The following is a 23,615-nucleotide window of genomic DNA, read 5'->3' as shown; positions in this document are numbered from 1 at the left end:
GCGACTGAAGACATTGGTCCCCAAGATAATGTAGGAGATGATGAAGTCCTTCTTCAGATTGAGCGCCCAACGGTATCATTGCTTGTTCTCACGAACAACGAGCTCATCAGTATTGGTCGTCCTTTGACGCCAATCTCACAAGATGCCTCGTGGGCTAATCGCCCCCAACCAGAAACCCCAGTTCAAGGCTCACCAAGTACACCCCGCCCTTCAACAATGCAAGGTCCCAGTCCAATTGTCAATGACAACAATTACATGGAGACCACACCATCCCCGAAAGCGTCGCCCGTGTTTCAACGGCTTCGCAAAGGCCAGAGGCCATCGGTCTCCATGACAACCATCACAGAAGAGGATTCACACCAATCCAGCTCAGTGGCACGCCAAGTGTTTCTTGAAGACAATCCTTCTGTGACGGTTCCTGTGTCTAAAGATAATGCTTCAGAAGAGATTCCGGCTGCAGCAGCCGATGAAAGACAAGATGAAGAACATGTCGCAACTCCCCCTACCACCCAAGAAATTGTTCTCGAGGAGAACATATCTGTGCCCGACCCTTCAGCTACTCAAGTGGAGGTTGAGAATAATGAGGCGGTCACCAACATCGTCACTGAAGCCAATGACGTTGTCATGACTGAAGACAATGTGGCGCCTCAAGTCAATATAGTGAATGAAGCCAATGCTGCACCTGCATCCAATATGCAGCCTAAAGCCAATGCAAATGCCATTGCTCCTGTTCTGCCTCCAAGGCCACACACAATTGAGCATGCATTCTACCAAGGCGAGCTTGTTCCTGTAAGATGGCCAATTCTGGTTCCTCCGCCTACTCCTGGACCACAATTTGACTACCATGTGGAGCATAGGCCTCAGGTTCAGAAGCCAAAACCAAGACTGCCAAGATTCCCAGGTTCTAGATCAGCACCAGGCTCATTCAATGTCAACGGCTTCATTGCACACAACACCTTCTTCGATTCTGGCAAGAACCCATATTCCAAGCCAAGAATCTCATCAGATCGGTTCTGGAGCTACCAGCAGCGCAGTTACTACTCCTGCATTCTATACAATCAGGAGCGCATATTTCCTCATATGCGTCTGGACACTGAAGCCATTGCTAGTCCGCCCTGCCTTGAAGAAGCCCTAGACTGCTTTCGTGATGCTGGTCTTCTGGAGTTTGTCACTGACAAGGAATATTGGAATGAAGAGCTTCTACTGCAATTCTATGCAACCCTCCACATTCGCGGCTACAACAGGGATACAACGACATGGGTCCTTGAGTGTATGACGGGCAATGTTCATCATGAAGCCAAAGCCTTTGATCTCATTGAGCTTACCGGCCTCTCCACTCCAGGCGAACTGTATGAACCAGGTTGTCAGCTTCACCGCGATGCATTGGAGAGCATCTTTCAGAAGCCTGAGCCCAACATGAGCCATATGCTTAGTATGATGAAGCCACTGCCCTTGGATGTTGAGTATCCCAAGGAATTCCGTGTTAAAGACCTTGAGTATCTGCCCCGCACTATCTATCATATCATTCGGCGAACTCTATGGCCAATCAAGGGGCATTCCTCCTCAGCAAAGCTTGAAGGTGCAATGAAGACATTGGTCTTCTACATACTCAATGGAAAAAGCTTCAATGCTCAAGATTTCTTCATTCGCCAGTTTGCTGCATCTGGGTCTGACATTTTTGGTCTGAAATTTTATGCTCCTTGGGTTATGCGACTGATCAAGCTGCACTCTGCTGTGGACTATCAGCCCTTTGCTCGCAACCATATTATCTTCCTGCCAGAGGTTGATATGTCAGTCGAAGCCATTTACCCAGAGCATGCCAAGGAAGTGCTATATCTTCACAATGCAGATCATTAGAGTTTCTCTCAGGATGTTGAAGGTGTTCAGGCTGCTTCGCGTGTCTATCCATTGGCCGGCAACACTCGCCATGCACGTACTGAAGCCACAGAAAGCACCATTGCACCAAGGCCTCGCAAGCGATCCCGTGTACTCAATGACCGAGAGCTTATTGTGGCCCTGCATCAGAAACAAGACAAGCATCACTTCTGGCTGAAATGACAGATGCAAAGCCTCTTGGTGGATGTCAATCACATTTGCAATCTTGCCACCAAGAACGCCTTTGTCACTCATGAAACCTGTCGGAGTACTTGGAAGGGTTTGACACTACTCAGTGCTGAAGCTGATCTTCACGACGATGGCTTCACTGAAAGATTCAAGTTTGATTCCACTCCTCCAAGGAATGCTGTTTTACGTTGAACCCCATCTCTTGAATATTCAGAGTACTCTTTGTCTGCAGCCGCAGTACATGCCAGAGTTATTGATGAAGCCGGTGATGCTACTTCACCACCGCCGACATCAGCGCGTATCAACACTGCACCGAGTTCTTCTTCACCACCAAACCTACATGTCGACCCTGCTGCTTCACCTACTCCTCAAGGGAATGAGTAGATCCTATGTCTTCAAACCTTTTTGGTCCTTACTGACAAAAGGGGGAGAATCATGGGTTGATAGTCTTCAAGCGGGTCCTGATGGGTGGTTGATATACTTTTTGCCTAGTGCTTACAACTCTCGATTTGCTACATTTGGTTCTTTGAGTTGTAACACTTAAACTTGAGGGTCGTCTGCTACTTTTTCTGCTATTCCGTATGATGCGACGATAAATTCCGCATATACTATGATAAATCCCGCATGAACTCATTCTGCAGACGTGCATTTTTCATTATGCATATCATTATTCCTGTATATCTGTTTATGCATGATGTATTGTCTTGATATGGTAAAGAGGATCTCCACAAATACAACCTGCCATGTGCATTTGCATTCCAAAGCAAAACATATATATATATATGCACATCTCCAGGGGGAGCCTTTTTGCCATCTATGAAGACAATATCTTAATCCTTACAATTTCACATACTTTTATCCCCGTTGAAAACTTCAACCAGTTTGTCATCAATCACCAAAAATGGGGAGATTGTAAGTGCATCTAGTGCCACCCCTAGTTGGTTTTGGAGGATTGACGACAAACCTGGTTGAGGGACTAATGTGTTTGTGAGAATTGTAGGATAACACAGGTAGTAGTCCCTCATTGATTCGGTTTACCTACCGGAGATGACCCCTAAAAATGTGTGAAGACATTGAAGACAATGGTGGTCTGTGAAGATATTCACATTGAAGACTATGACATGAGAAGACATTGAGTGAAGACTATGGAGCGCGAAGACTTAGTTGTTATGCTGTTTCCTTTTCTTCTTCGTTGAGTCATAGGAACCACTGCACTGTTAATTGGGGTCCAAGTGAACAAAGCCAGAGTGACTGAAGTGATGCTCAACCAAATCCTATGTCTTCGAGCGAAGACAATGAGAGCAAATCTTATCCAGAGTCGGATAAGTCAGCTTTACTTGTAGCCCAAGTCAAGCCGCCGCGTGTGTTTGAAATCTGACCGTTGCGACACGTGTCAATTCCTTAGTGACCCAGGGTCATTTCGGACAAATCAGGTCGGGTTACCCAGTGGCTATAAATAGCCCACCCCCTACACCATAAATTGGTGGCTGCTCAGAGTTAGATACGGCTTTTGTCGTTTGAGAGCAACCCACCTCCAAAGCCTTTGAGAGAGTGAATCCTTGCGAGGACAAAGCCCAAACCACACAGAGCCCAAAGAGTGTTTGGCATCACTGAAGTCTTTCTGTCCGCGTGATCTGAACACTTGGTACGCTTGAGGACTGTGAATCCTCCAACCGGTTAGGCATCGCATTCTGAGCATCCAAGAGTCATTGTGGATTGCCGGTAAATGAAGTCTGTGAAGTTTTGGAAGTCTACCTTGAAGACTTACCAGAGTGATTGGGCGGGGACTAGGTGTCCTTAGCTCAAGGGGAATAAGGTGAAGATACAGTCTTCTGAGTTGAATCTCAGCCTCCCTAACCAGACGTACAGTTGTCACAACAACTGGAACTGGTCGAACAAATCTCTGTCCTTCTGAAGTCACTAGTTCTATCTCTTACTTCTCTTTACTTACAGTTTGTCTTTGTGAAGTCATTGCCTGCTTGCATTATCTGTTTGACTTCATTGGGTGACTACCTGATCTGATTGGCTTCATACTATCTTCCATCCTGATCCTTACTACCTGGATGCTAATAGTCTTTGTGCTTTCACTTCATTGAATACTTGACTATGGCTTGTCTAGTGTAGTCTACCTTCCGCTGCATTTGAATAGTGTTGTTTCTACTATTTGTCTTCAAAACTCCCATGTTTTGAAGACTCTCATAAAAATCGCCTATTCACCCCCCTCTCTAGTCGATAACTAGCCCTTTCAGTATCATCCAGTCACAGGCGCCTCAGTGGTCTGGGTCACACCGGGCGGGTTACTTGGCCCTGCGCCTGGCGTAGTAAAGAGATTCCTCCCATCAAACAGCGGAGACAAACAGCTCTGGTGCCTCCTCTGTAGGACAGTGTTTGATGTGTTTTGGTCCAAACTTAAACGAAAGGCCTTGGTGCGTACCCGCTGTGACTCAGCCTCCAAGGCGGCTCGCTCTGTTGCCATCCTGACATTCTCTGCATTAATCTCTTCTCTAGCCTTGGCTACCTCATCCTGCAGCTTTGCAACTTCCTGATTATGTTGTGCTTGAGTCGTCGGAGTCACTTCTGCGGCTAATAGAGTCGCCAATGCATCCAAGAGCTCGGATAAGACCTAAGCCGGTGGGCGCACGGAGCCATTCGCTCGGGCCGTCGCAGCAGCCATTGAACCGGAGGTCATAGCTGCGGCGGTTGATGAGTTCAACATCTGTTGCGAACCAGCCATGAAGATAGCAGCCCTGCTTGGCGGCTCATAGGAGTCCGAAATACTGTCACCATCGGAGTAGCCCCCAAGCCCGCCATCTTGCAGTCGATAAATTGTCTCAGTTTCGCCAGTGGAAGACTCATCACCTGAGTAGATGGTTGTCTCTCCACATGACATAGAACCTTCCTCAAGATCCGCCCCATGAATAAAGCCAAGGAAGGCGTGCTTCCGGGCATGTTGGACCTTGGCGGGTCACGCACGGTGAGCCATCTCAATATTGTCGATGCAGGCATGCAGCTTAGGCAACGACACACCGATCTTGCTAATGAAAATGTGAATTCTGCCAAAGAGGACCCGATACCCGTACTCAATTGAATCGGCCTCAGAACCCCAACCAGCATCTTCGATGTAGATCTTGCCGCGACGGCTCTTGGTCATCAGACCCACAGCGTATCCCTTGATCCCTGTGAAGCTGCCCTTCAAGAACTCAAAACCACCGTGCGAGAGCCCCACGGTGGGTGCCAACTGTCGTGGTTTTGTCACGGCAGATGACCTAGTGAAAGGACTTAGATGCCCTAGTGAAGATTACTTGTTGTGACATTCATTTCGTGATAATCACACTTTTGATGAGAATACAAAAATAGGAAGTCCCCCCTTTAAACATCATCCAACAAGTCAATGGTATTAATAAACAATACAATTGGATCATAAAAGGGAACCAAGAAGGGTTGAATATGGGCAACTTAATGATGCTAAGATTTTGGTTGATGAGGTATTCCATGTTATTTTTGAAAAACCTCTTGATAAAAACACATCCCTTGATGAGAAGAAGAAGGATGACAATACTTGAAACTATGCATTACGTCTAGCTAGGGGCGTAAAACAATGGCGCTAGTTGGGAGGCAACCCAATAGTTATCTTAATTTTCTTGTTTATTTTTCTATTTTTTGTGTGCACACAATTATACTACTGTTATGGTTGTGTTTTTTCATTTTAAATTAGTTTTTGTGCCAAGTAAAGACTTTGGGATGATTTGGATGATAGTTGCTTTGATTCTGTGAAAAAACAGAAACTTTTGCGCCCAGTAGAAGAATTGTTAAACTTTGCTGGAGTGTGATAAAATTCTGAATTTTTGACACATTATTTATATACAAATGGACAAAACTTTCCTAATTTTTTAGAATTTTTGGAGTTACATAAATATGGTCAATGTACTAATTATTATAGACTATTCTGTTTTTGACAGGTTCTGTTTTCGTTGTGTTGTTTGCTTGTTTTAATGAATCTATGGATTGTATAGGGGGTATAAGCCATGGTGAAGTTAGAATACAGTAGGTATAATGCAATAATAAAATATGAATGGGTTTACAAAAGCGCCTAAAGTAATGATTTGCTTTGTTATACTAATGGATCTCATGAAGGTTTTTGTTAAGTTTTGTGTGTTGAAGTTTTCAAGTTTTGGGTGAGATCACGATGGAATAAGGAATAAGGAGTGGCAAGAGCCTAAGCTTGGGGATGCCCGAGGCACCTTGATGTCTGCTAGAACTACGTCGGTATTTCCCCAAAGAGGAAGGGATGATGCAGTATAGCGACGGTATGTATTTCCCTCAGCGATGAGACCAAGGTTATCGAAACAGTAGGAGAACCTCCTCACACCACGTAAACAGCACCTGCACACAAATAACAAATACTTGCGACCCGACGTGTTAAAGGGGTTGTCAATCCCTTTCGGGTACAGTGCCTCAAGTAGGCAAATAACGTGAGGTAAAAAGTGGCAGATAGGATAAATAGATCGCGGAACAAATAAATTGCAGCAAGTTATTTTTGTATTTTTGGTTTAATAGATCTGAAAATAAATGCAAAGGAAAATAGTTCGCAAAGGCAAATATGATGAAAAGAGACCCAGGGGCCGTAGGTTTCACTAGTGGCTTCTCTCGAGAAAAATAGCAAATGGTGGGAAAACAATTACTGTTGGGCAATTGATAGAACTTCAAATAATCATGACGATATCCAGGCAATGGTCATTATATAGGCATCACGTACAAGATTAGTAGACCGACTCCTGCCTACATCTACTACTATTACTCCACACAGCGACTGCTATCCAGCATGCATCTAGTGTATTAAGTTCATGAGAAAACGGAGTAATGCATTAACAATTATGACATGATGTAGACGAGATCCGTTTATCTATTGCGGCAGATATAGATCTCATCTTTTTATCCTTAGTAGCAATGATACATACGTGTCGGTTCCCCTTCTGTCACTGGGATCAAGCACCGTAAGATCGAACCCACTACAAAGCACCTCTTCCCATTGCAAGATAAATAGATCAAGTTGGCCAAACAAAACCCAAATATCAGAGAAGAAATATGAGGCTATAAGCAATCACGCATATAAGAGATCAAATAAGACTCAAATAATTTTCATGGATAAAAACATAGATCTAATCATAAACTCAAAGTTCATCGGATCCCAACAAACACACCGCCAAAAGACTTACATCATATGGATCTCCAAGAGACCATTGTACTGATAATCAAGAGAGAGAGAGAGAGAGAGAGAGAGGAGAGAGAGAGAGGGAGAGAGAGAGAGGAAGCCATCTAGCTACTAACTGCGGACCCGTAGGTCTACAAAGAACTACTCACGCATCATAGGAGAGGGACCAATGGAAGTGGTGAACCCCTCCATGACGATGTCTAGATTGGATCTGGTGGTTCTGGAGTCTACGGTGGCTGGATCAATATTTCGTCGCCTCCCCTAGGGTTTCTGGAATATTTGCATATTTATAGAGCAAAAAGACGGTTCGGGGGACACCCGAGGTGGGCGCAACCCCCCAGGGTGCGCCTGGGCCTCCTGGCGTGCCCTGGTAGGTGCTGCTCACCTTGAGGAGGTCCTCAGGTGCTTTCTTGGCCCATTGGCTTTCTTCTGGCCCAAAAAAATCCTCCAGGAGTTGCGTTGCGTTTGGACTCCGTTTGATATTGATTTCATGCGATGTAAAAAACATGCAGAAAACAACAACTGACACTGGGCACTATGTCAATAGGTTTGTACCAAAAATGATATAAAATGACTATAAAATGATTGTAAAACATCCAAGAATGATAATATAATAGCATGAAACAATCAAAAATTATAGATACGTTGGATACATATCAGCATCCCCAAGCTTAATTCCTGTTCGTCCTCGAGTAGGTAAATGATAAAAACAGAATTTTTGATGTCGAATGCTACCTAACATGTTCATCACATTCTTTTCTTTATCGAATGGACATATGGACTTTTATATGATTCAAAGCAATAGTCTTGTTTTGACATGAAGACTTTAATACTTAAGCATACCAACAAGCAACCATGTCTTTCAAAATATCAACACTAAAGGAAGTTATCCCTCGCCCATCATGCTCAATCATTGATCCATTCATGAAACACACTCGAATATTAGCTACACGCAATGCTCAAATAAGATCATAGTGCTGAAGGAAATATGCCCTAGAGGCAATAATAAAGTTATTATTAATTTCCTTAATTCATGATAAATGTTTATTGTTCATGCTAGAATTGTATTAACCGGAAACTTAATACATGTGTGAATACATAGACAAAACTAATAGTCCCTACACTACAAAAAAGACACATCCATGACATTTTGGGCTGAACCAATTTTTTTCTGTCATACTTATGACACTTCTATGACGATAATTGTGACAAAACCCGGTATCATCATAGATGTGGTGGGCTCCTACTTCTATGAGAAAAAATCATGACAGAAAATGGGCTTTTCGTCCTGGGCGGGCCGGAGACGCAGCTGCATGACATTCTTTGGGCCGTCCATGACGGAAAAAACCGTGGTAGAAGCGAGGGTGAGGAAAATTTCAGCGAGTTCCTGGTTACGGTGGGTGGTCAGGGGCCGTGCGATGCACGTTTCTCTCATACACGTACGAGTGTGTGTGCGAGGCGTTGGCTCTAACTGAACCCGAGCGAGGCGTTGGGCTCTAACTGAACCCGAGCGATTGCACTGCAGGCTACAAGTTACTGAACCAGAGAGATCGATCGATGGCTGTTAACTGAACCCGATTGAGCGATTCCTTCGCTACTGCTGCTAACTAAAGCCGATTGATGCTGCCTCTGGATGAACAGTGAGTGTTGCGGGGGGGGGGTGGATGAACAGTGAGCGATGGGGGTGGATGAACAGGACCCTGTGGTGTTGCCTCTGGATGAACAGGACCCCGATCGATCGAGCCGGTTGGGGCTGGATGAACATGACCCCGTGGAGGGCTGGATGAACAAGACGACCCTGTGGACGGCTGGATGAAAAGTAGACGATGGAGGGGTGGTTGAACAGTAGCCAGTGGAGTAGCGCGCAGTGGAGGCTGAATGAACAGGAGCCCATGGATGAACAGTCACAGGTGGAAGCTGGAGGAGGTCGACGGTGGATGAACAGTAGCCCGTGGAGGCTGGAGGAGGTCGACAGTGGAGATGAACAGTATCCCATGGAGGCCCATTTTGCGGTACACCACACCCCTCCCGATGAACATGATCTCCATTTCGACCGTAGCGCTCCAACACAAGTCCGTTTCCTCCGTTTTGCAGTACGCCACACCACTCCCGATAAACAGGACCCCGTTTCGACTGTAGGAGGTCCAACACAAGTCTGTTTCCTCCATTTTGCGGTATGCCAGACCCCTCCCGATGAACAGGATCCCGTTTCGAAGGTGGCCGGTCAAACACAAGGCTGTTTCCTCCATTCTGCGGTACGCTAGGCCTCGTTTCTGTCGCCTGTTCCGTCCAAGCCCTCCCGATGAACACGAAGAGCATTCCGTTTTGACCCAGCCAGTTGGCTCCCCATGAACACAATGACGATGTTGTTTCTCTGTTCCGACCCAGCCATGTACACGAGCCCTGGCCGTACATATGCGCGAGTAGGCATTCGAGACCCCGCCCGTATCTACGTACATGGTCGTATTTTATTTCTTGCACACTGGCCATTGTACGTACGTTTACATGCTATGTATGCGCCTCTACTACGAAACATGCACGCCTCTACATCGACCAGTATGTATGTACACGTTCGCGACCAGAATGACAATGCTAGTTACACTTCGACCAGGTGGGTCCCGATTGTCAGGCACTTCCTTGCGTGCGAAGATGTAGCTGGTGGGTCCCAGCAGTCAGGGGGCAAATCGTTTTTTTGCCCAGACGCACTTCGTTGAGTGCAAAGATGTAGCTGGTGGGTCCCAGTAGTCAGGGGGGCGAATCATATTTTTTCCCGTAATATGGACACACTTCCTTGCGTGCGAAGATGTAGCTAGTAGGTCCCAGCAGTCAGGGGGAAACGTTTTTTTTTGCAAAATACGGTGGCCTGTCCGGTGGGTCCCTGCTGTCAGGTGGAGGAATCATTATTTTCCGCGTAATAAGGAGGCACTTCCTTGCTGCGGTCGTGGACCCAACTGTCAGCCTCTCCACGTACAGTCCATGTCTGATGGGAGTCGTTCCTTGACCACGTTGACCATGCTGCACCGAGAGCACCAGGGCGGTGGATGACGGCGAGGCCTAGGAAGGGGACGACGCGGAGCCGGGGAAGACGCGACAGTGGATGACCACGCATAGAGGAGTATGAGGGTTCACTAGTTCGGCTGCGGTGTGAGGCTACTGTTGCCAGAGAATAACAGGGGGTGTGGGTGAGTAGAGGGATGGCCTAGCCAGTGGTGGGAGTAGTAGGGTTCGGTGAGGCCTCCGCGGCATCACAGCTGGCCATAGGAGGCAGTAGCATGCGACATGACCAGGGCTGCTTTGGGCGGCTGGAGCAAGAAGACCGGAGGTTAAAGAAGCACTACGACCGTTGGATGGACATCGTACGGTCACTGGAGCTAGAATCGTTCATATCTACTAAGTTGACAAAGGCCCCCATCCCAGTCAAGTTAGTAGGCCCACAAGTCAGCCTCCCACCAAGGTGGGTCCCAGCTAGCAGGGGGAGTATTCATATTTTTGTGCGTAATAAGGAGGCACTTCCGGTGGGTCCGAGCTAACAGCGGGGGGAACGTTTTTTTTGCGAAATATGGTGGCCCGTCTGGTGGGTCCCAACAGTCAGGGGGAAATGTTTTTTTTGCGAAATATGGTGGCCCGTCCGGTGGGTCCCTGCTGTCAAGCGGAGGAATAATTATTTTCTGTGTAATAAGGAGGCACTTCCTTGCGGCTGCCATGGACCCAGCTGTCAGCCTCTCCACGTACAATACTCTTTCGATGGAAGTCGGTCATTGACCACATTGACCATGCCGCGCCGAGAGCACCTGGGCGGTGGATGACGGTGAGGCTTGGGAAGGGGACGACGCGGAGCTGGGAAGAAGCGGCAGCGGAAGCCCGCGCGGAGAGGAGTACGAGGGTTCACTGGTTCGGCTGTGGTGTGAGGCTGTCATCGCCGTAGAATAATAGGGGGTGTGGGTGAGTAGAGGGATGCCCTGGCCAGCGGTGGGAGTTGTAGGGGGCGGTGAGGCCTGTGCAGCAGCACAGCCGGCCACAGGAGGTGGGAGCAGGCGGCCCCGCCGGCGCTCCTTTGGCGGCTGGAGCAAGAAGATCAGAGATTGAAGAAACACGATGGCCGTTGGATTGACATCCAATGGTTACGTCTGCTAGAATCGTTGCTGACGTATATAATAACTAAAAAATCTTGCATACGCGTCAACTTAACAGGCCCACAAGTCAGACCATTCCCTCTTTTTTTAATAATTTATATATAGCTCATTGCAACTTCTTATGCAATTTATTGCAGTCCGTTTTTTGGTTGGCCAGGGCCAATTTCGCATATTTCTGTGGGTTCCAAACTATTTTTAATACCGAAATGTCAATCCAGATTTAAAGTACTTTGAAGATATATTTAAATTAGGTTAATGCCTAGTGAAATAGGAATCTGAAAATGTGAAAAAATGCAAAAATTATAAAGTAATTGCCAATTTTTCATTTGTTTTTATATTTATAACCCATTTCATATTACTTTCTAGATTTGCAGGCATCTTGAAAGAGTTGCAGCCAATCAGGGCATAGAAAAATAAGTAGGCCTGGATTGGTTATTCTTCAGAAAAAATAAACTGGGCTCATTTTCACAAAGAAAACAATAGCTGGGCTAGTCACATGGTGAACATAAAATATAAGCCTGGGCTAGACGGGCCACAGCCCAGTTCAAACCCTGCTCCATCTCAACAATAACAAAAAAATCCTGCTTGAGCAGCTACATCCCAGGTGTCAGCCAATCTTGTGTTGTTCTCTTGTCTATTGACTATATACGCTCACAATGTCGTGGGTCCCAGATGTTAGGAAAACACTAGGAGGAAGCATTTTATTTTTCCATACGCTGACATGGTGGGGCCCTACTGTCATCCTCTCCACGTACTTCTGCCGATTCCTGTTGTTTGTTGACCATGTTGACAACGCCAGCGGGGCGGCACCGCGGCGAGCGCACCAAAGCGCGTAGAGGACGACGGCGAGGCCTCGGACATCACTGTTAACAATTTAGGAGAAGGTGGGCGGTGATGCGTGCGCTAAGGCGCAGCCAGCCATGGGAAGCGGAAGCAGGCGGCCCCGCTAGCGCTGGTTTGGTTTTGGCGGCTGGAGGAAGACAAGACTGAAGAAACACGACAGACTGTAAAAGCAGCAGGAGTACTAAACAACCTTAACTGAAACCAGCAGGGGCACTTAACAACCAAAGCTGAAAGAAGTATGAGTACTTATACAGGTTCAACCGTACAAAGCATGCCTCGAACAGTGCTACTTTGCCTATAGTTAACCAAGGGTGAGGCCGCCAAGCCCCGGGACAAGGCCCAGGCGCCACCCCGCGCATCCACAACCTTCTGAAAGCGGCTGCATCTCGCAATGTGGTCAATAAATAGGATATCGCTTTAGAGCCATGGAAAAGCATGATCATAATCTTCTGTCCTATTCTCCAAGATGGACGGGCCTTCATTATTTGAGACAACCCATGAATAAGTATCTTTTCACCTCCAAGGGGAATGGAGTAGGTCGACATAAACATCATATTGTGACCAAGCGCAAGTCTGAACCGACCATGGTCAGGCATCTGTATAGGAACAATAGAACTGGGCAGTTTCTGTTTGAAGAAGATCACAACTATAAAACTGTGTATAAGCAATAGTTTATGAACAACATATATAACAAAAAACAGCTCGTACCATAAGTTTCTCGACACAGTTGGACCTGTTCAACGAGTGCAGCAGTGGCACACATATCCCACATGGCCTTCCACCATTGAAATGCCCCACAAGGACCTCAAGACGATCAATAAAGTGTAGGAACTTGTGGATGTCATCCCAGTCAACTTCAGTGCCATCAGTAACAGCTGAGTTATTACAGAATAACAAACGAGCAGCCTGCTTAACTCTAAAAAAACCTACACATGCCACCAATTATAAAAAAATATTAGTTAGAAGTAGCATCTTCGTGAGAGATTCGTTGCTACTTCTAAAGTTAAATTGTGATTAGTTAGATAGAATAGGTGGACTAAGAAGTAATCGACGCAAGAAGCAAGAACCAGATACAAAACTAACATGGATGAACAATTGGAACAACGTCGGGGTGGAAGATCGCAGTGAAGATGAGACCAGGTTCTGCTATTTCCATCAACATTCGTGCGCCAACTTTCAGTTTGTAACACTTGAGAAAGTTTATCCAAGTTCGACCATAAAAAAAGTAGCGATCTTCTTGGTTCATGAACCCAACTTGGAACTTATATCCATGGATTGTCTTCACTGTGACCATTAAACTGGTGTATTTAGTTATGGCAAGGCTGAGCATCTTGAGTACATGTGTTCCGGTAGAGCAAATAATGCACTGCAGGAAAAATAATATGAGAACACAATGTATTCCCTATCCAAATCTAGAAATAACTTCCTCCTTCACGTCAGTGTAACTTCCTCCTTCACGTCAGTGTTGACCATCGTACTAGTAGTACCTTTTATCCAAATATAGCAATCCAAATTTCCAAATTAGTCGACAGCATGTTAAAAAAACCCCACCCTCCCGGATAGAAAAGAGGATTCTAGGAACATACTATGCGTGTCTTAAAATCCTGTGTTAGGATGAGAAGGAACAAGTGTGGTGTCTAGCCGAGGGCGCAGAAACCTATAGGGTCATCGCACTTTGGGTACTGCAAATGAAACACACTAGATTCAGTAGGAAGAAAAATGCATCAACGGCGGCGGCTGCCATCCTAGGATTACCTGCGACCAAGGGACTTGGATTTATCGGTGATGATGAAGAATTCGTACCTGGTTCTTCATGAGAAAACCTATGCAATCGCCGAGAGGGGCTTTTCTCTGAACAAGCAAACAAGGGGGGAAGGGATTCAGGACCAGTGAAATATTGCCACTTCATCTTACTGCTAAAGCTGGAAAGGGGGGGTTGTGATTTGACGGCTCATTGGGCATTACCGCGGCGCTACGACTGGGGTGTGTCTACCGTGCAGTTGTGCATTCTAATTTGTGCATATGGCACGTGGACCCCGTTGCCGGATGCCCAACATATCAGCGAAAGGAAGTAGAAAGACAGGAGTAACTAGTTACACATAAATATATTTTTGTCTGAGAGATACTCCCTCTGTAAATAAATATACAAATCTTTTATATCACAACTTTATACATAAGAAAAATCAAGGGGAATATATATAACATATATAATTATAAAAAACAGAGTTGTTTTTAACACAGTATAGACGAGTTGGTGATGATGGTGTGCCTGCCATCCTGCAATATAGGCCGTCTGATTTATATCTGACAGATAGGAAGGAAACTATGGCAATTCTGCAAAAGGGTACCCACACACCTCTCCACATTTGAAAATAAGGCCTTCCCTCATTCATCCTTTTCTCTCACAAGATAAAATACTCATACAAATGCATCTTGATGTTACATGCAACGCACGGGCACTATGGGGGTTCAGCTGAGAATATAATACTCAAACAGGCTCACGGTTCTGGACTATGGGCCGCAGGCCCACCCTGCATGTTTGGGGGCCCATGTGTTATACCTCAATGCTTTTCATATTGCAAGTGATCGGTACGGCGCTGGTTTTAGATGCTGTCGCAAGGCGAATACACAAAATTGAATAAAGCACGACAGCTGTTGGAATGAAATCAAACGACAGTTCCTAACCAGCAATGAGAGTTGCAATTCTATCAACGATATTCCATGTGATAAATAATATTGTCGTACTACTTATACACACAGGAAACTTGTTTCACCATGCCAGATTATTACATCAAAATCTCTCAGAGGATAGATCAGTTCGGCAGTTGCGTGCTGCTACTGAAGAATTTCAAAGTTCAATTTTGATTTTGACATCATCCCCTACCGCAAGATATGATTTAGATTTGAACCTTGACCATCCTTTAGCATCAATCATCAAGCGACCATCCTTTCTACTTACGGTATATTGAGCATGTTCATTCACACCAAGGCTCCGCATGGTAAGAGTAACTTGGCCGTGGTCGCCCAGATTGTTGAACGACTCCCTCGTTTCTCTAGGAATTCTCTATTTGCAAACAAGAAGACATACCCAAACAGTTAGATCAACACAGTGAATCATGTGAAACAACATGGAAAGAAAAAAGAACGAAGCACTTGGGCGGCCAATGCTTACCAAGAAGGTGGACATGTCGGTTTTTGTAAGGACTTTGGTATATGAAGTGCGAACTGCAGCCCAGTCTGTTGCCGGTGCAACTACTCATTCGGTTGCCGCTGCACGGGCCGGTGCAGATGGAAGTGCAAGTTTTGGTGCAAGTGCCGAAGCCGCTGTTGCTGCCGGAGACGGTGCTCCTTGTAGAGCTTGGGCCGGTGTCGGAGCAGGTGCCGGTGTCGATGCCTGATCCTCCGGTAGATCAGCCTGACCCACTAACGCGGTCGGTGCCCAATCCTCTGGTGGATCAGACTGAGCTGCTGCCGCTATCAGTACTAGAGCAACTGCCGGTGCTCGATCCGTTGCTGAAGGTGGTACCGATGTGCGAGACAGCGGCGATCGTGTCTGGTCTGCTATGATCAGCTTTCTAACTTGACTAGGATATGTGACCATGATCCCGTTTTTTTCTTCATTTATTTTAAACACGAGAAGAAACAATTGTGGTGTTTTTGTTAAACCAAACTGCAGTTCATCATAGGGATTCAGCTTGTACTCAGACAACAGACTGATCCAATTTTTTCCAGTAATATAAGTGATGGACAGTGCCATTGTTACTAACATGACATAAGAAGTGAAACCTGCAAAAATAGCCATCGTAGAGCAAACCAAACGGTTTATTCTTTGATCAATGTCACATGGCAAAACCTGCATCGTAAAATTGCAGGAAAAGAACGAAAACATGACATTAAATCAATAAGATTTAGACAGTAAATCAATAAGATTTACTTGATGTGACACGAGTGAATCCTTACCATGAAATCACTATGTTGAAGTACTAAACAGAAGATTGATCGTCCAACTACGGGTGGCATGCAGGGGCCCCGCCTACTCCCACAAGCAGGAGAGTCCAAAGGTCGTGACAAATCGTATGGACCGAACATGCATGGGACTGGAAATCTTGGTGGGTGCGATAAACCCTGCAATGCATATAGATATTGGAGTGTAACCATAATTGATAAACCGTCCTCACAAAAAAGATGATCTGGATACTTCAAAATATACAGACTGAATTGAGTGGACAAACATTAACATAGACCATTCTCAGGACTGACCACACACCAAAAGCGGCAGTACTAATAAACAATACAGGGTTCACAAACACAAATCAAGTACTGAACAATAGTACTTACTATAGACAAGCAAAGTTGCAGACTATTTCTTGCCACCGACCTACGGGATGAACCCCGCATAACTGACTAGGCCATGGACTTCGTGAGAGATGTCTACATGCACCATCACCATCTCGTCAACCTTGGACAACCTAACAGAGTGGTCTCTCCACTCATAAACATGATGATGAAGATAGGCCGCATCAGATTTGTTTGGAAGCTTTACAAGAACCACACCCTTCGTAATCGAAGGCACAACCAGGAAATTGTTGTGGTCAAATACAGCCCCAAGAAAACACTAGTTCAGGACATGTGGCGATAAGGACACAACAACCGGATAGTTTAGCAGTAGAACTCATCCTCAGGTCTTCCAGTTCACACGACATGACTTTGAGAACTTCATCTCCACCGCGGACCTGGTTCTAATTCAAACAGAAACCATATTTTATTACTACCTCTGTTCAGAAATATAAGATGATTTTCGATATTATACTCCATATATGACTACATATACGCACAGAAATGAGTGAACAAAGACACTAGAACATGTCTTCAAAGGCATGAGAGTAGAGGGATTACTTGCAATATCCATAACACAAGTTACTGAGGCAAATATACCCTCTTCAAAGGTAGCATCGATATTCATAAAGTACTCCCTCCGTCCCAAAATTCTTGTCTTAGATTTGTCTAGATACGGATGTATCAAGTCACATTTTAGTATTAGATACATCTGTATCTGGACAAATCTAAGACAAGAAATTTGGGACAGAGGGAGTAGTTGGAAGTAATCTATAAGAAATCATTGTCAACCTCTCGCATGTTTTGGTCAAAAGAGGAATTTAGAACCATCATTTGGCACACTAAAATCACATGCAAGATCACCCAGAAAGTTGTACTACTAGTACTAGTACTGCGTGTTAGATGAAAAAACACGATCAAGATCGAGAAAAAGATCGTCAAGAAGAGATATTACCTGGACTTACTTAATGAGGGATCCCGGAGAGGGGGGCTTGGACAGGGCGATGGCTTTGAGCTTGTCTGCGGTAGTCTCAACGGGATGCTTGCGCTTCTTCGTACCATGAGCCTCGACGGTTTTGGCCAGAGGCATAGACATCACGTCAGCCGGTGCTCCAACGTCCATCCAAGAGAGGAAGCTGAGAGAGAAGAGTGAAATGAGGAACAAGATGAGGGAGAAGCGAAGCGAGTGGGGGTTTTCTTCAAGAGAGGAAGCTGAGAGAGAAGAGTGAAATGATGGTTGCTTCGTCCGTCCAACTTACTGCTGGAAAGGAGGGGGTTTTGTGATTTGTCGGCTCATTGGGCATTACTGCGGCACTTCGATCGGCATAGTCTAACGTCACTCTACTACAGAGTAATTTAGTGCATGGCTAGTGGACCCAGATGCTGGCTATCCCACACGTCGGCGAAAGTGAGTAATTTAGTGCATGGCTGGAGGAGGATCCGCATGGTAGAGCGTGTCCACTGTTTTTCTGAAGAAAAAAATGATCACAGCAAGTGTTTCCACTCTTATGACAGAGGAGTGCGAAACACGACAGCCACTTGAACATATACAATGCTCCTACTACTAGGCATGTGCAGCGGTTCATACGTCAGTACTACATAATCGTGTTGCTAGTGTAGTAAGATATGACGATAACAAATGATGTTGTGTGCATGCCAACTATATGAACAGTAATGTAGTAACATAGTACCGCTTTTTCGACTGTCCGGTCGAGAATGAACGGTGAGATCAGTGTTAACAGAACTAGGTCTACAGCGCACAGGGAGTATGGTGCTAGAGTACTCCACGAAACATGAGCCATATGAAGCACGAATAGTGTTAGGCAGGGTGTATGAAGGCTGCACAGGATGGGAGCAAAAGTTCCCTTCTCGACCCACTTTTGGGTGTTTGGCAGAGTGCATGAAGGGTGCATGAGTCCACACTAGTAGGTTAACACAAATACGCGAATAGGAAACAACTATATTGAGATGAGAATGCAACCAAACACACCCACACGCTTTGTGCTACAGTGACTAATCTGCACCGTCTGAGTTTGATCCAACGGTCATGTTGCGCCGAGACACGGACAATGGACATGCACATGCAGAGGGCGCCTAAACACCACCGAAGTCCCTCTTCTTCTCGAGGCGCACGACGTTGGTGATGCAGGGTGCAACCGCCCGCAGAGCCCGCTCCCGGTAGACGGGAGCTCGCTCGTCAAAGACGGCGTCCAATGGCACGAATGGATTCTGTTAATGGAGCCCTGAAAGGATTCACCCGGCAACGGCGACGGCAGCCCGTAACCCCTCCTTGTCCAGCTCCGCCCCCACCATCGCGCGAAGATGACTCAATTCCTCGGAGATATAGGTGAAGAAAGAGACCAGGTCAGGAAGTCATAGCTCATTGAAGTCGACCGGGTGGTCGAACGGGTTTAGCCCGACAGCCGGCATGATCGCACTGGCATGATGGTAGACGTCGCGCAACCGCAACACGTGCGTGGCCACTTGGTTCACCAAGTGGCTGAGGCGATCCTGGACCTCGTCACGATCGGCCCGCTCGTGCTCCAACCGGCTCCCTTACGGCCTATCATATCTCCCGCTTTCTGCAGCAATGCCGACGACGCCTCGAGCATCTTTGTGGTGGACGCATGCCGCTTTTGAAGCTCTCTCAACTCCCGCACATAACGGAGGAGCATGGCACTCCTCTCCTCCTTGAGCTCATGGAGCTCCACGTCCTTGGCCCTGAGCTCCGCATCCTTGGCCTGGAGCTCCTGTGTCAGGCGCCTCATCTCATACTCAGTAATCTGCTGCGCCGCCATGGCACCAGGTAGAAGCAATGGGGAGAGGAAGCAAAGCGGGCGAAACAGCTGAAAGGCAATGCAATCTACGGGAAGGCGGAGGGAGCCAGCCGAGGAGCGGGGAATCTTTTGGTTTTCATCATGGTAAAACACCAGTCAACACTTCTCACATCAGGGAGCAGTGGGTTTTACAGGCGGAGTCATCGTGACTAATTGCTGTCGTGCCTGCTCCCGTCAATCAAAAAATTAAAAATCCTGTCGCGCCTGGTCCCGTCAATCAAAAAATTAAAAATCCTGCCACACCCAAACACCAGAGTAACGCCGTGGTGGATATTTAAATTTACCTACCGGCAAGTAGATAAAAAAGGGGTGAAAAAACAAATGTGGCAGCGGCCTAGCTAATCGTTCAAACTAGCCCAACTAGCTAGCCACCATGCTTCATTGATGTACTCGGCGGGAAAGGTGGTCTTTCATGATTTGACGACTCATTTACTTGCTTTGGTGCTACGACCAAGGAGGACCCATAAAACGCGCGGTAGGGCGTCCCACGTCAGGAATAATATATGTGTGCACCACCCGGGAGGAGCCCGAAACCACGCGGTAGGGTGTGCCACGTCTCGGCACGGAGGAAAAATGTGTGTGTAAAAATATACTTATGGTTTGACCTCGGGACCTAGCCAGTCGGTCGAAAACACCACACTAGCCACACAGCTTCATCATGCTAACGTGGCATGGAGGATAGATGTGGTTAGCTCCGTCTCGACCAGCCACAACGTCTCTTGTTCTAGGCGATTCTTCTATTTTCCAAAAAAAAATTTAGTTGTAATAACACCACGGCAAGCTAGCGCTGCTCTTCGTGTGTGCCCGTGCAAAGGTTACACGATGGAGAGAAGAGAGAGATCGCAGACCTGGGACCCATCAGTAAGTGTGTCAATGCTCATGCACGTGTTGATGAAGCACTCCCTCCCCTCTACTCAACGCTATCCTATATAAAAACAAGTTATGGGACAAAGCCAACAATCATTGTTGTTTCAGGCTATCGACTTACACTTTGTAGTACAGGTTGCCAGTTCGAATCTCGTCTTTCAGATTTGTTAGTTTTAGGTCCAAATTTGATTAATGACAAGTGGGACCCCCGTGTGTTGTTCCGATATTTCAGTGTAGGATGGTTTTTTTGAACAAACACTTTGCGCGGTTAGACAAGTAACGGCACGAGTTACACATATTTTGCAAGTTTACAAACAAAAATGACAGTAGCATAGAATATCACACCCACGCCGCTGCTTAGATGCTATGGTGATACAAATTTTGACACTGTTGGAAGTGAGATCCAATGGCTTGGGAGTAGTCTTTGTAATTATGCGCAATTTCCAAACTCTCCAAAGGTTTTTTTTGCAAATAAAACATTCAGGCCTTGTGTGTGCCACTGCATCTTGGATCCAACGGCTCCCCATTGCTCATATTAGGTGCTCCCCGTAGCTTAATTACCCGCTATGGTGATATGAGCATCTAGGTCGTATGATCAGTGATCAGATGGCACATGCATAATACTTGTACTTTCTGCGCATTTCCCAAACTCTCTCAGCCGTATATTGCAAAAACATTCAAACCTCCTACCGTGGGCCATTAGATCTCTGTGAACTCGTATCACCATAGAATCTATGGTGCGGGAGCACCTCATATTCTCCCGTGCGATTAAACATAAGGTGCTATCACAGCTTGGATGCTACGGTGATACGAGCTTCGAGGTTGTTTGATCTGAGATCCAATGGCATCTGAGCAGTCTTTGTGCTTGTAAGCAGTGGCCGAACTCTTTGGGGGCTTTTCTGCAAAAAAAACATTCCAACCACCGAGGAGGTATTGGGTCACAAATCCAACGGCTCCGAAGAGCTTGTATCACCAAAGCATCTAAGGTGTGGTAGCACATGATATTCTTACATACGGGAGAATATGATGTCCTCCTTCATCTTAGATGCTACGGTGATACGAGCTTTGAGGTCGTTGGATATGGGGTCCAAGGGCATCTGAGTAGTTTTTGTACAAATTGTGTGCAATTCTCAAACTAATCAAGGCTTCCTGTAAAAAATATTAAGACACCATGTGAGCTGCTATATCTCAGATCTACAAGCTCCAAGCAACTCGTATCGGCATATAGCATCTAATGTATGGAGGCACATGATATTCTCCCGGTGAGGAGGGGTGGGGGTGCACAACCAATCGGTGATTGGGAGGGTGGGGACAAATATAATCTAAACAACCCGAAACAGAGCTTCACAATTTTATGTAAGGTTGAGGGGTTGACCCCCGACAATCATAGCTCCGCCTAAACACAACATTTGCATGTACTGTAGTACTAGACTTAATATTCATGTTTTAGTTTCATGTTCATTTTAAATATTGAACTGAGGACCATGCATGTCTTACATTTTACTCCCTTCGTTCCTAAATATTAGTCTTTTTAGAGATTTCAAATGGACTGGCACATACGGATGTATATAGACATATTTTAGAATGTAGATTCACTCATTTTGCTCTATATGTAGTCACTTGTTGAAATCTCTAAAAGACTAATATTTAGGAATAGAAGGAGTATTTTTGAATTCGTGTCATACATGCATGGTTTGGAAAAATAGATGCACTATAATTATTGGATTGTTGTTGTGTTCGTGCGTGTGTGTCTCTGTGTGTGTGTGTGGTCGTATGCTTGATACATACAAAGTTTTCTCACCTCTATATTGTTCATCTTTTAAATTTGAATTTGCATTGAAAAACTTACTAGGGATACCATGAAATGTGAAATCCATGTTGAGATCACTATATCACAAACTCACTCTTATTCAACAACTCGTCATAAATCAATTACCACGTTGAGATTAGTATTTGTAAGGAAAATACGGGCGTTGTAATACACATAGATTCGTTCGGCAATTTAATAGGTTCCTTTCGTATTCTCGAGTGGTAGGACCCAACGGCGAGCCAGCCAGACCTTGGCTCGTGTTGATCCTAAAAAAGTAAAAATAAAAAATCCGGGCTCGTGTCCTTCTGGTGGCGTGCGTGGTACGCACATTAGGCAACCCCAACCTGTCAAGCCTCGGTGTTTCGAGTCGAAATATCTGGTGGCTAGAATTCTAGCCCTAGGAAATTCCCCTCATGTCCACGGTCCATAATGAATATCGATGAACAACGGAGGGATGCTTTAGTAACTAGACAATGTTACCTACCGTGCCGAGCACAGTTCAATTCCCTCGGTCGCCGCTCACCAAGGTCACCCGTCAACTGCATTGCCTACTACTACTACTACTACACCAGGATGAGCACAGAATTGAGCCCGTTTGTTTGTGCCTAGTACATGAGTTAATATATCAGGCAATGCACTGGTACGGAGGGATTATCCTTTTACTCTGCATATATAACTTGTTTGAAGTCTAACTAAGCAAAATGTTTGACCAAATCCTTTCTTAAGAAATACAACATGACAAATGTATGGCTTGAAAATATATTGCATGATGCAGGTTATGATATTGTTTCGAATCCTAGATCTTAAATTTCAGAAAATCCAAAAGTGACCATAAATTCTTGAAACTGAGCATGGTCACGTGATATGGCACAAATATTACTTCATAATTTTTTTCTTCAATTTGAGAAAAGCTACTTATGACAAGTTGCACAAATGAAGAGCTAAAGTATTTTGTAACAAAGACCTGTCATGTTAAGGCGAACGTTTTCACTATTGAAACCGTGGGCTTTTACGTGCCGCCACGAGTCCCACTTCTCATCGGCAGGTGCCGTCCGAGCAAGCGTGTGAGTCGATGGGAGGCGTGTGAGCAGACCGTTGCACCAACTGACAGGGAGGCGTGCGAGCAGACCGCTGTGCAGGCTCACCGGGAGGCGAGCCCTTTGATCAGGCTCCGCCACCCACCTTCGTCCCAACTGCTCCCACTTTTAATGTCGTGGGTGCCGTAGTTTAAAATTAACCCTACACTATAGGTATCGCTACAATCTTCTCTCTTCCTCTCCGATTCTCCTATCGTCTACCTTCAACTAGCCTGACCTAAACGTACGCCATGCCACATCACGATGGTCTTCCCTTAGTCTTCCAGTTTCCTGAGGAAGACACCCAGCCGGAGTCTCAAGAACATAAGGCGCTTTGGGACGAGCTTGAACTGGCCTTGCTGGAAGACGCCACACCTGTCCCCGCTCCTGTTCCGGCTCCCGTTGCCCCGACTACGCCAGCGCCCATCCCCGTGGCAT

This window comes from Triticum aestivum, chromosome 4B (assembly GCF_018294505.1).
Source record: "Triticum aestivum cultivar Chinese Spring chromosome 4B, IWGSC CS RefSeq v2.1, whole genome shotgun sequence".
Taxonomy (NCBI): Eukaryota; Viridiplantae; Streptophyta; class Magnoliopsida; order Poales; family Poaceae; genus Triticum; species Triticum aestivum.
The sequence above is the reverse complement of the archived record's forward strand: the minus strand, read 5'-3'. Positions refer to the sequence as shown.